This window comes from Glycine max, chromosome 1 (genome assembly GCF_000004515.6).
Source record: "Glycine max cultivar Williams 82 chromosome 1, Glycine_max_v4.0, whole genome shotgun sequence".
Taxonomy (NCBI): domain Eukaryota; kingdom Viridiplantae; phylum Streptophyta; class Magnoliopsida; order Fabales; family Fabaceae; genus Glycine; species Glycine max.
In genome coordinates, this window is record NC_016088.4 from 46,893,758 (window position 1) to 46,903,882 (window position 10,125).

The 10,125-nt window shown below is 32.4% G+C and overlaps 1 pseudogene; it reads left to right on the forward strand.

Moving 5' to 3' along the window:
* Positions 1-6,571: 6,571 nt before the first annotated feature.
* Positions 6,572-9,383, forward strand: LOC100799634 (protein DETOXIFICATION 14-like; annotated as a pseudogene).
* Positions 9,384-10,125: the final 742 nt, after the last annotated feature.

Consider the following 10,125-nt stretch of genomic DNA (forward strand, 5'->3'; position numbering starts at 1 on the left):
CATGTTTGGGGTTGCCAGGCAGAAATAAGAATTTACAATCCGCAAGAAAGAAAATTGGATGCAAGAACAATCAGTGGATATTTCATTGGTTATCCAGAAAAGTCAAAGGGATATATATTTTATTGTCCTAATCATAGTATGAAAATTGTCGAAACTGGAAATGCAAGTTTCATTGAAAACGGTGAAATCAGTGGGAGTACAGTTCCACGAGAAGTGGAAATTAAAGAAGTTAGAGTGCAAGTCCCTTTAGCTTTTGCCTCTAGAAGTAAGGTGATTACTACTTCAGTTATTGCTACAAACAGTAATGAAGAAGTACAACACAATGATAAGCCAATGATACATAATGAACCCATTGTGGAAGAACCACGAGAAGTAGCATTAAGGAGGTCTCAAAAAGAAAGAAGACTAGCTATTTCGAATGACTATGTGGTATATTTACATGAAACAAAAACAAACTTAAGCATTAATGATAATGATCTAGTTTCATTTTCACAAGCTATAAGTTGTGATAATTCTGAGAAGTGGTTAAATTTCATGAAAGAAGAGATAAATTCCATGGAACATAATGGAGTTTGGGACCTTGTAGAATTACCAAAGGGTTGTAAGAGAGTTGATTGTAAGTGGGTCTTCAAGACTAAATGTGACTCTCATGGCAACCTTGAACGTTACAAGGCTAGACTTGTTGCTAAGGGATTTACTCAGAAAGACGACATTGATTATAAAGAGAAGTTTTCATCAATCTCATGAAAGGATTCTTTCAGGATTATCATGGCATTAGTAGCCCACTATGACTTGGAGCTACATCAAATAGATGTGAAAACCGCCTTTCTTAATGGAGATTTAGAGGAGAATGTTTGTATGGACCAACCAATGGGGTTCTCAATTGAAGGAAATAAACACATGGTGTACATACTAAAGAAATCAATATACAGTCTTAAAGCAAGCTTCCCACCAATGGTATTTGAGGTTTAATGATACCATTGTTTCCTTTAAATTTAAGAAAAATACTATTTATCGGTATATGTATCTGGAGGTCAGTGGGAGTAAGGTTATTTTCTAATTCTGTATATTGATGATATCTTGCTTGCAACTAACGATCTTGGTCTTCTTCATGAGACTGAGAAATTTCTCTCTAGAAACTTTGAAGTGAAATATATGGGTGAGGTAAGCTATGTGATAGGGATAAAATATTTTGTAATAGATCACAAGGATTGTTAGGCTTATCTCAAAAAGTGTATATCAATAAAGTACTAGAGAGATTCAAGATGGAAAGGTGTTTAACATCACCTATTCTAATTTAGAAATGAGACAGAGTTAGTCTCGCACAATGTCCTAGAAATGATATGGAACGAAAACAAATGAAAGTAATTTTGTATGCATCAGTTGTTGTTGCATTTGAGAGCTGAATTTGTAGTATGTTTTGAGGCTACAATTCAGGCTAATTGGTTGCGGAACTTTATTTCAGGGCTTGGAATTGTCGATAGTATTGCTAGGCCGCTGAAAATGTATTGTGATAACTCCGCAACAATATTTTTTTTAAGAACGACAAGTACTCTAAGGGTGCTAAGCATATGAAATTGAGGTACTTTGTCATGAAGGAAGAAGTTCAGAAACAAAGAGTGTCAATAGAACATATTAGCACAAACCTTATGATAGTTGACCCTTTGAATAATGGATTATTGCCCAAGAAATTATAGAACATGTTGAAAGTATGGGTATTATTGTTATTGATGATCATTAAGAGTAATTTACCTTTTGTAATTTTGCTGACACTCTGAGCTTAATTATGATATGTTTCTGATTACCTGTTCTCTATGTTTGCATGCATGTTTGTGTTAGAGTAATGTTAACAGGTTTTGTCTTGAATGAAGACATTATGTTGGACCAATTAGGTACTCCTAACTAATGGTCATATTAAGGAGAAGACTAATTTGTAGTACATGGAAGGGACTATGTCGATTAGATGATGTACAACCGCCATGACTCGAATTGGTTCTCATTCTTAATCATGAAATTATGATGTACCCAATGTATAGAACAATTTAGTCAATTTTAATGTGCATTATGTTAGTTAATCTATTTATTTATTTAGTCCATAATGTTTATTAATGTCACATGAGCCAAGTGGGAGAATGTAAGAATTAATGTCTCATGTGAGAGACATGTGACTTATGTAGGGACTAATAAGTAAATAATTAATGATTAAGGGCTAAATTGTAATTGGGCTTAATAGAAAAAGTTTCTAGAACTAACTGCTACTTGATGAGAGTAGTGGTTATAAAAGGGGCTTAATACTCACTAACGTGAAATAAGGTCCCCTTCCTAACCAGAAAATGTTCTCTCTCACCCATAGCCATCACGAACGGAGAGAGGCAGAAAAGAAAGGCCTAAGGAAGTGAAATCTTATTTCTCTCATCTTTCAAGGAAATCAAAGTGCACTGGAGAGAAGTTCCAATAGAGAAAGGTACAAGTCTTCCTATGGTGAAAGGTACACATCATTATCTATTGTTGTTTATTGATTGTTTGTGAGAACCATAGGTTTCAAGATCCTGTTGTTTCCTATCATTGATAGTCTAGGAAACCCCTTAAGAATTTTTACATTTCAGTCATTGGGAAGAGAGAACATGCAAGCATAAACTTGGACAGTGTGGTTCATATTTGGGCCAAGAAGGAATACAAGTCAAATTGTTCTCTTGTCCACAAAACTTTGCAGGAAGATTAGTGTTATTGTGCTGAAGATGGTGTTGCAATGACTCAATTGGCGTTGCAGTGCATAGAATTTTTTCCAACAATGAGGGATGTCTTGCTGAGGCTAGATAATCTTTTAGTGTTACAACGTTTGGCTGATGGTAGAGCAACCAAATGGGAAAAGCAATTCATTTCATCATGATACAAATTTAGCTTTTGTATGCCAAAAATGTGTGTATATAAAAGTTAGAAGTTTTTCCTCACTTTACTGCATTGATATTAGAATGAAAAAAGAATTGCTAGAGGGAGTATGTTATTATTGAAGCAATTGAGATTTCCCCAAATGTTTTAAATTCATCAACTAACTCATTTCTCTTCTCCCTATTTCCTTTGAACTTCTCTTTCCTTCCATTTATCTAACAGTTCTGTTAAAGTTTCCAATAAAACATATTCCAAAAATTATCTCTTACCCTCATCATTCAAGGAGTAAACATATACAATGAAACATGAAGTATTTAATTTCATGTTCCATTTACACCAATGAAATCAGTATTGGAGAGCGGATAAATCATCTCGAAGGTCCATTTCCTCTAAATACACAAAAGACCCCATATGACTCCATATGATCTCGCAAGTCCTCTTTTGCCTTCTTATTTTTGTCTCTTGGATTTATAAAAATCTAAATTCTTTACTTCTACCATTTTTCTAAAAATGTGTAACCTCTTGTTATAGGTAAAATCAATTAGTGGATTAGTTACAAACTATTCCATGCTAACTAAACCTTCACTACTAGAAAAAATGTTTTTCACGACGGTTCTTGAAGAACCGTCTTAATATATAAGGCGGTTATAATTTTGTAAATGTGAGGGTTTTCAACAAAGATGATTTTTCAAAAATCGTTTTAGAAACTATCATTCTACAATGGTTTCGTGAAAAACATCTTGGAATGACATATTCCAAGACGGTTTCCCAAAAATCGTTTTAGGAAGCTGTGTGTTTTTAATTTTTATCTCTTCCTCTATTCTCTCGCGCTTAAGCATTTCTCACTCTCCCTCACACACACTCTCTCTCACTCTCTGTGAGCGAGAGCTGACAAAGCCTTACAAATGATCGTCGATAACTCCTCCTAAAACGGTAATGTCATTTCCACCTTTGACAACTCCTCCTGAAAGCATTTTTAAAATCCTGTGTGACACATTCCGCATTGATGTCGCAAAGATTGGACTTGTCTTTGATGCCAATGCTAACCTTTTTGGTCATTGTAGGTTTCGTTTGGGAAGGTTGTTAAATGCCCTAGTTGTTGGTGTTGCACAACCACAACCAGATATTCAGGGAGACCTTGAACTAACTCCATGTCGGTGAACAACACGTCTCAAAATGTACTTTTTTAAAATATATTTTTTAAAAAAGTAAATTTTCTAAGATGGTTTTGCATAGAACTGTATATATTATAAAAAAAAGACATTCTAAGACAGTTTTATGAAAAACCGTCTTTGAAAATTTACTTTCTAAGATGATTTTTAGAATCCTCAATTTTTTTCTTAATTTTTTTTAAAAAGACATTCTAAGATGATTTTTGGGAAAACTATTTTAAAATTCTCAATTTTTTTAATTTTATATATAAAAAAAGATATTCTAAGGCAGTTTCAGACAAAACCGTCTTAGAAATTATTCCCTTCTAAGACAGTTTGAAAACTGTCGTGAAAAGTCTTGATTTTTTACGATGGTGGCTTCAATGTACAGTTGAAAACCATCGTAAAAACTCCTTAGAATCGTCGTAAAAAGCATTTTTTAGTAGTACTTGTTCTAAATCTTTAGAATATTATTTAAATTTAAAAATATTATGAATTTGTTTAGAATATTTTAGGATTTTGTTTCCTCTTTTAAGATTGTGATATTAAATTTATAGATAAGAATTTTGATATGAGAAAAAACATTCCACCTTACCCAACCAAAGAACGGATTTTGCAAGTTTCACAAAAACTTGTGATGAACATCATGTTCAAGGGTTTACAAGTTTTTCATAAAAACTTGTAATAAAAATGATGTACAAGAGTTTATAAATTTTTCATAAAAATTTATCATGATCATGGATGAAATATTTAAGAAGTTTCTCTACAAAATATATTTCCTTCCCGTTCTTTTCCTTTACAAATATATCTTAACAAGAATGACAAATAAAAAAAAATCCATGACTACCATCATAAATTTACAGTACCTCTTCATCTTCAAAAACATCTTCAAAACCTCTTGGACGACAAATTCATTGTAAGTATCTATCTCTCATGAAACGGTGCACATTACAACATGATAATAACACATAAAAACAATCATAAAAAAGTGTAAAAAGTGTGTATCTAAGTGTGTTTGACCCAACTTTTTTTTAGCTTATTTTTTCCTTAAACGAACAAGCTAGGAGCAGTTTTATTAATGAAAAGCGCTCAAAACTATAAGCAACTTAAAAACTGTTATTAAACAAGTATTAACATAAAAAAATTAAGTTAATGACACGATAAAAGGTTTTAAACATTTTAAATGTTTTACTTAATATTTAAATTTCATCAATTAATATTAAATTAATAAACTATTTTCAAATCATCATTAAAATACTTTTCATTAATTAAAGTATTTTTACATTTTTAAAAATAATATTTTTTAAATATTTGTATTTTAATATATTTATTATCAATAAAATTATTTTATATAAATAAATTTAATTTACCGTAATTTAATTTTTCAAATTATGTTAAAAAAAATTAAAATATTTGTATTAAACAAGTATTAACTTAAAAATTTAAGTTAACGACATAATAAAAGGTTTTAAACATTTTATATGTTTAACTTAATATTTAAATTTCTTTAATTAATATTAAAATAATAAAATATTTTCAAATCATCATTAAAGTATTTTTTATTAACTAAATTATTTTTAATTTTTTAAAAATAAAAACTTTTAAATATTTGTATTTTAATATATTTATTATCATTAAAATTATTTTATATAAAAATTTAATTTACCATTTTTAATTTTATAAATATACTTCTCGTTACCCAATTTTTTTGTTTTTTAAATATACTTTTATTAAACATTTTATCTTTAGAGGAGCTTTTAAGCTAAAGAAAATTAAAATTGACAAACAAATTTTACTTATTTTTTAAAATTTCTAATTTTTGGCTTAAACTTAAAAATAACGTTAAAGCTCAAAATAAATTAGGTCAAACATATACCAGAAGAAGATATCGAATCTATTTATTATCTCATTACCACAAAAATGGTCTTCTACGACGCAGGTTTTACGATAGTTGTACAAAAACCGATGTCATAAGTAAAGCAGTGACATTTTTATAAATAACTGGAAAATTTAAAAGACGATTTTGATAAAACCATATTTAAAAATGCATTACGACATCAGTTATTGTAGAACTGACATAGAATGCGAGAATAATATCTTAGGGAATATAAACTGGCTCTCTATCTGACTCCTTATTTTCATCTTTTTAATCTCTCTCTCCCTTAGTTTTGAAAAACCCTAAATTCTCCTCCTTGCTCTCTCTCTATTCATGCATCCATCGTCATGGAGATCGAAACAACGTGGTTTCTTCCATTCTCCCTTAGTTTCTTCCATTCAAATTCTAGATCCTTACCAGCTCCATCGCGAGGCACGTGCTCATTCACACAATCCTACTTGCTTGCACTGTCTCGATTATTTCTCTATACCGCACCCTATCCCTCTTCGATTTCGGAACCCTCACTCCCATTGCCACCTACTCTGACTACGTCTCCGACTTCTAGAGCATCACCTTCTGCCCTGGTTCCCCCATACTCCGAACCCGGTTCAGGGTCTCTGCCAATTACGAGAAAGACGTTAACTTGACCCTCACCATGGTCACCGAGCTAACCGGTAACCGGTTACACCATCCCGGAGCTAAAAGCCTCTACGTTGGAGAAGGCTCCTCAATGGCCGTCACAACAATGAAACAGTTAGGTTTTTTCTCCAGCGTCAGTGTCGTCCAAATGCACCATTTCGAGCAGAGGAATGTCCTGTACAAGGATAATTCCTTTGATTTCTTGTTCTCCAAAGACCTAGGAGAGGTTTCTGTCCCAACATTGCTGGTTCTCGAGGTTTAGTGTGTCCTTAAGCCACATGGCGTTGGTGCCTTCCTTGTAGTCACCACAAGTATAGCATGCCTTCCTTGTCCTCTTTGCTAAAATATTTGAATTTTCTTTTACTAGTTTATTATTCTTTCCTAGGTTCATTATTTATGTTATGTTTTTAGAGTGTATAGTTTCACTATAAATAAACTTTGTAATTCAATGCTTTTCACAGAATGCTTCAGGTAAACTAAATCCCTTTACAATAAGAAAAGAAAAAGAAATGGTTTGGAAAATTTTATACATGAGGATTGTATGAGATTATGGGACTAATTATTGAAGTTTAGTTTTTCTTAAAGAGTTGTTTGGATGTAAGTTTATGTTTTGTACAAACTTAGGGTATTTTTATTGGGTTTGATAATCTAGATGGGGTGATTTGCATAATACGTGAAGCTTCAAGTAACTCAGTTGCAACAACTGGTTTACGTAATGGTAAACTTCGTATTTTAAGTATATTTATTGGTTTATTGATTTTTCTTGATTGTAAATTTCTTAGGAAATGAAAAGAGTGGGTTGTCTAGCAAGTTCTATGATTACTATGACTTTGCCAGACTATTTTCTATTATTTTAATGATGATGGTTGGTCACTTGGGTAAGCTTGCTCTCTCTAGCACAACCATTGCCATCTCTCTCTGTGTTGTCTCTAGATTTAGTCTTATTGTAAGTCTATTCCTTTCCCATCTCACTGCTTTCTTCTTAAGCTTTAAGACCAACAATTGCATTGAACCCAAATTATCAAAGGAGGGAAAATTATTATAAAAAAAAAGAGATGAAAATGAATTAAAACACAAAATGGCTTAAGTTAGAGTAGGATTCTCTTATGTGAAGATACCTATGGTCTCTAAAAAAATTAAAAAGAATTAATTGAACTTTGTCTTTTTTGTACATGTCAAACAATTTGGAATGTCATGTGCACTGGAAACTCAATGTGGGTAAGCATATGGAGCAGAGAAATATCGAAAATTTAGTGTTCAAATATACACTACTATTGTCTCTCTTACTTTAGCATGTCTTCCTCTGACTCTTTTGTGGGTCTACTTGGAGAAGATACTCATTTTTCTTGGCCAAGACCCTTTGATTTCACAACAACCTGGAAATTTTGCTTTGTGCACGATCCCTGCTTTCTTTGTTTATGCAACACTTCAGGCCTTGGTTCAATTCTTTTTTATGCAAAGTTTGATCAATCCCCTTGTCATAAGTTCCTCCCTTACTCTTTTCTTCCATGTGGCTTTCAGTTGATTAATGGTCTTTAAATCTGGATTTGGTAACTTTGGAGCAGCTTTTTCAATTGGTACTTCATACTGGATGAATGTGATTTTACTTGGATTATATATGAAATTCTCTATTGAATGTGAAAGGACTGGAGTCCCAATTTCAATGGAACTATTCCATGGAATTGGTGAATTCTTCACCTATGCTATTCTTTCAGCTGGAATGATTTGGTGAGTTTCTTCCTCTTATATTTTATCTTTTGTGTTGTGTTTTTATTTCCCATTTAATTTTCAGCCATGGTATGTTTCTTACTTATTTGATTGTTGCAGCCTTGAGTGGTGGTCATTTGAGCTACTAACCTTGCTTTTTGGTCTTCTACTAAATCCAGAGCTTGAAACTTCAGTCTTATCCATATGGTATGCATAACTTATCCTAGTCCTTCAGACATGAATGGCTTTGTGTTTTAAAATATGTGCTGAGATTGTTACTAAGCCAAATTTTGATTTCCATTCATGTAAATGTTGCTAATTTGTTGTTATTGTTAACTATGTTCTGACCAATTTATCCATCATCACAACAATCTACATGATGACAAAAGCAATTGGCTCGACAACAAGGTTTTGATTCACACAAGTCTTAAGCTCATCAATTTGTGCATATTCATATTCATGTAGAATGATATTATAGTAAATGAATTTTCTCTCTCTTTCTGATTGGTTTCTCTTTTGGGCGAGTTGTTCAGCACTAGAGTTTCAAATGCATTAGGAGCTAGAAACTTTTCATTTTGTATGAAGATGAGGCTGCTTTCATATATCAACTTTGTTTATATCAGCTTTGTTTTAAGACATTATATGAAGTTGAGGCTACCTTCGTGAGGTGCATTATAATGATGCATGTAATGATGTGGTTTGATTTCCGCTATTGAGGTGAACATTTTACTAATGAATAATCTATAAGTATCTTTATAAGTATGTATTAGGCCTTGAGATCTGTTCAAATCCTGGTGAACTCTTTCCAGATCTCACTCACCTAAATTTTTCTTAATTAAAAAAAGAATGTATTTGGGTCCGGGGTAACAGTTTTTGGATATTTGTTCTCAAATTTTCAGTGGTAGACTAATTCGAAGACATGGGTTGAGAGAGACTTACTGAGTTATGGAAGTGGTGAAAATGGCGGGGGATTGGAGGTGGTGAGTTTGGCTTGTGGCCTAGTGGGAGGGGATACTCTTATGAGTTACACACCCTTGAGTGTTACATTACTTTCATCTCAGGCACAAGACAATGAAGCCGCATACCAGTCTTTGAAGAATGGGATGGAAAAATCCCAATAGTTCACGTTGAAGATGTATGTGAAGCTCACATCTTCTGCGCGGAGAATCCATCAATTAATGGCAGATTCTTGGTTGCAAGCTCATATGCATCATCCACAGATATTGCAAATTATTATCTTCAAGCCTATCTCAAATTACATTTGAACCACAATTAAGTTATCACTAATTTCTATAAAATTAATTATATGCGCATACAAAAAACAACACGAAATATGATTAAGTGTATGTTTGGTTTCATATTAGTGTCTCCAAAACCATGCTGAAATACCGATTAATGTGATCTTATGTAAACCATTATATGATTGATTTTTGAGAAAAAAGTTACTTATTTAATTGGAAATATGTAAAGTTAACCTTTACATGATTGAATTGAAGAGTATTTGGTAATTGGTTTTTAGGTATTTGGAAGGCCCAAAAAGGGATATAAAATGGGTGTCAACGAAGCTGACAAACAATGGGTTTGTGTACAAATATGACCTAAAGATGATATTGGATGATTGTATCATATGCGCAAGAAGGATGGGTGACCTCTAGTTTTTTTTAAAAAAAATTTGAAAGCATGCATGCAGATCCTCTCAAGTTTGGAGTCCTACTACAATTAAGACTTTTCAAAATGAAATTAGTTAATGTCTGCATGATCGTGCCACTATTTTAGGTATCAAATAGTTTATTTAATTAGGTGCACCTACACAATATGCACATACTGGCCTAGAATATCAGAGGACATAGGGCAACACTCTAG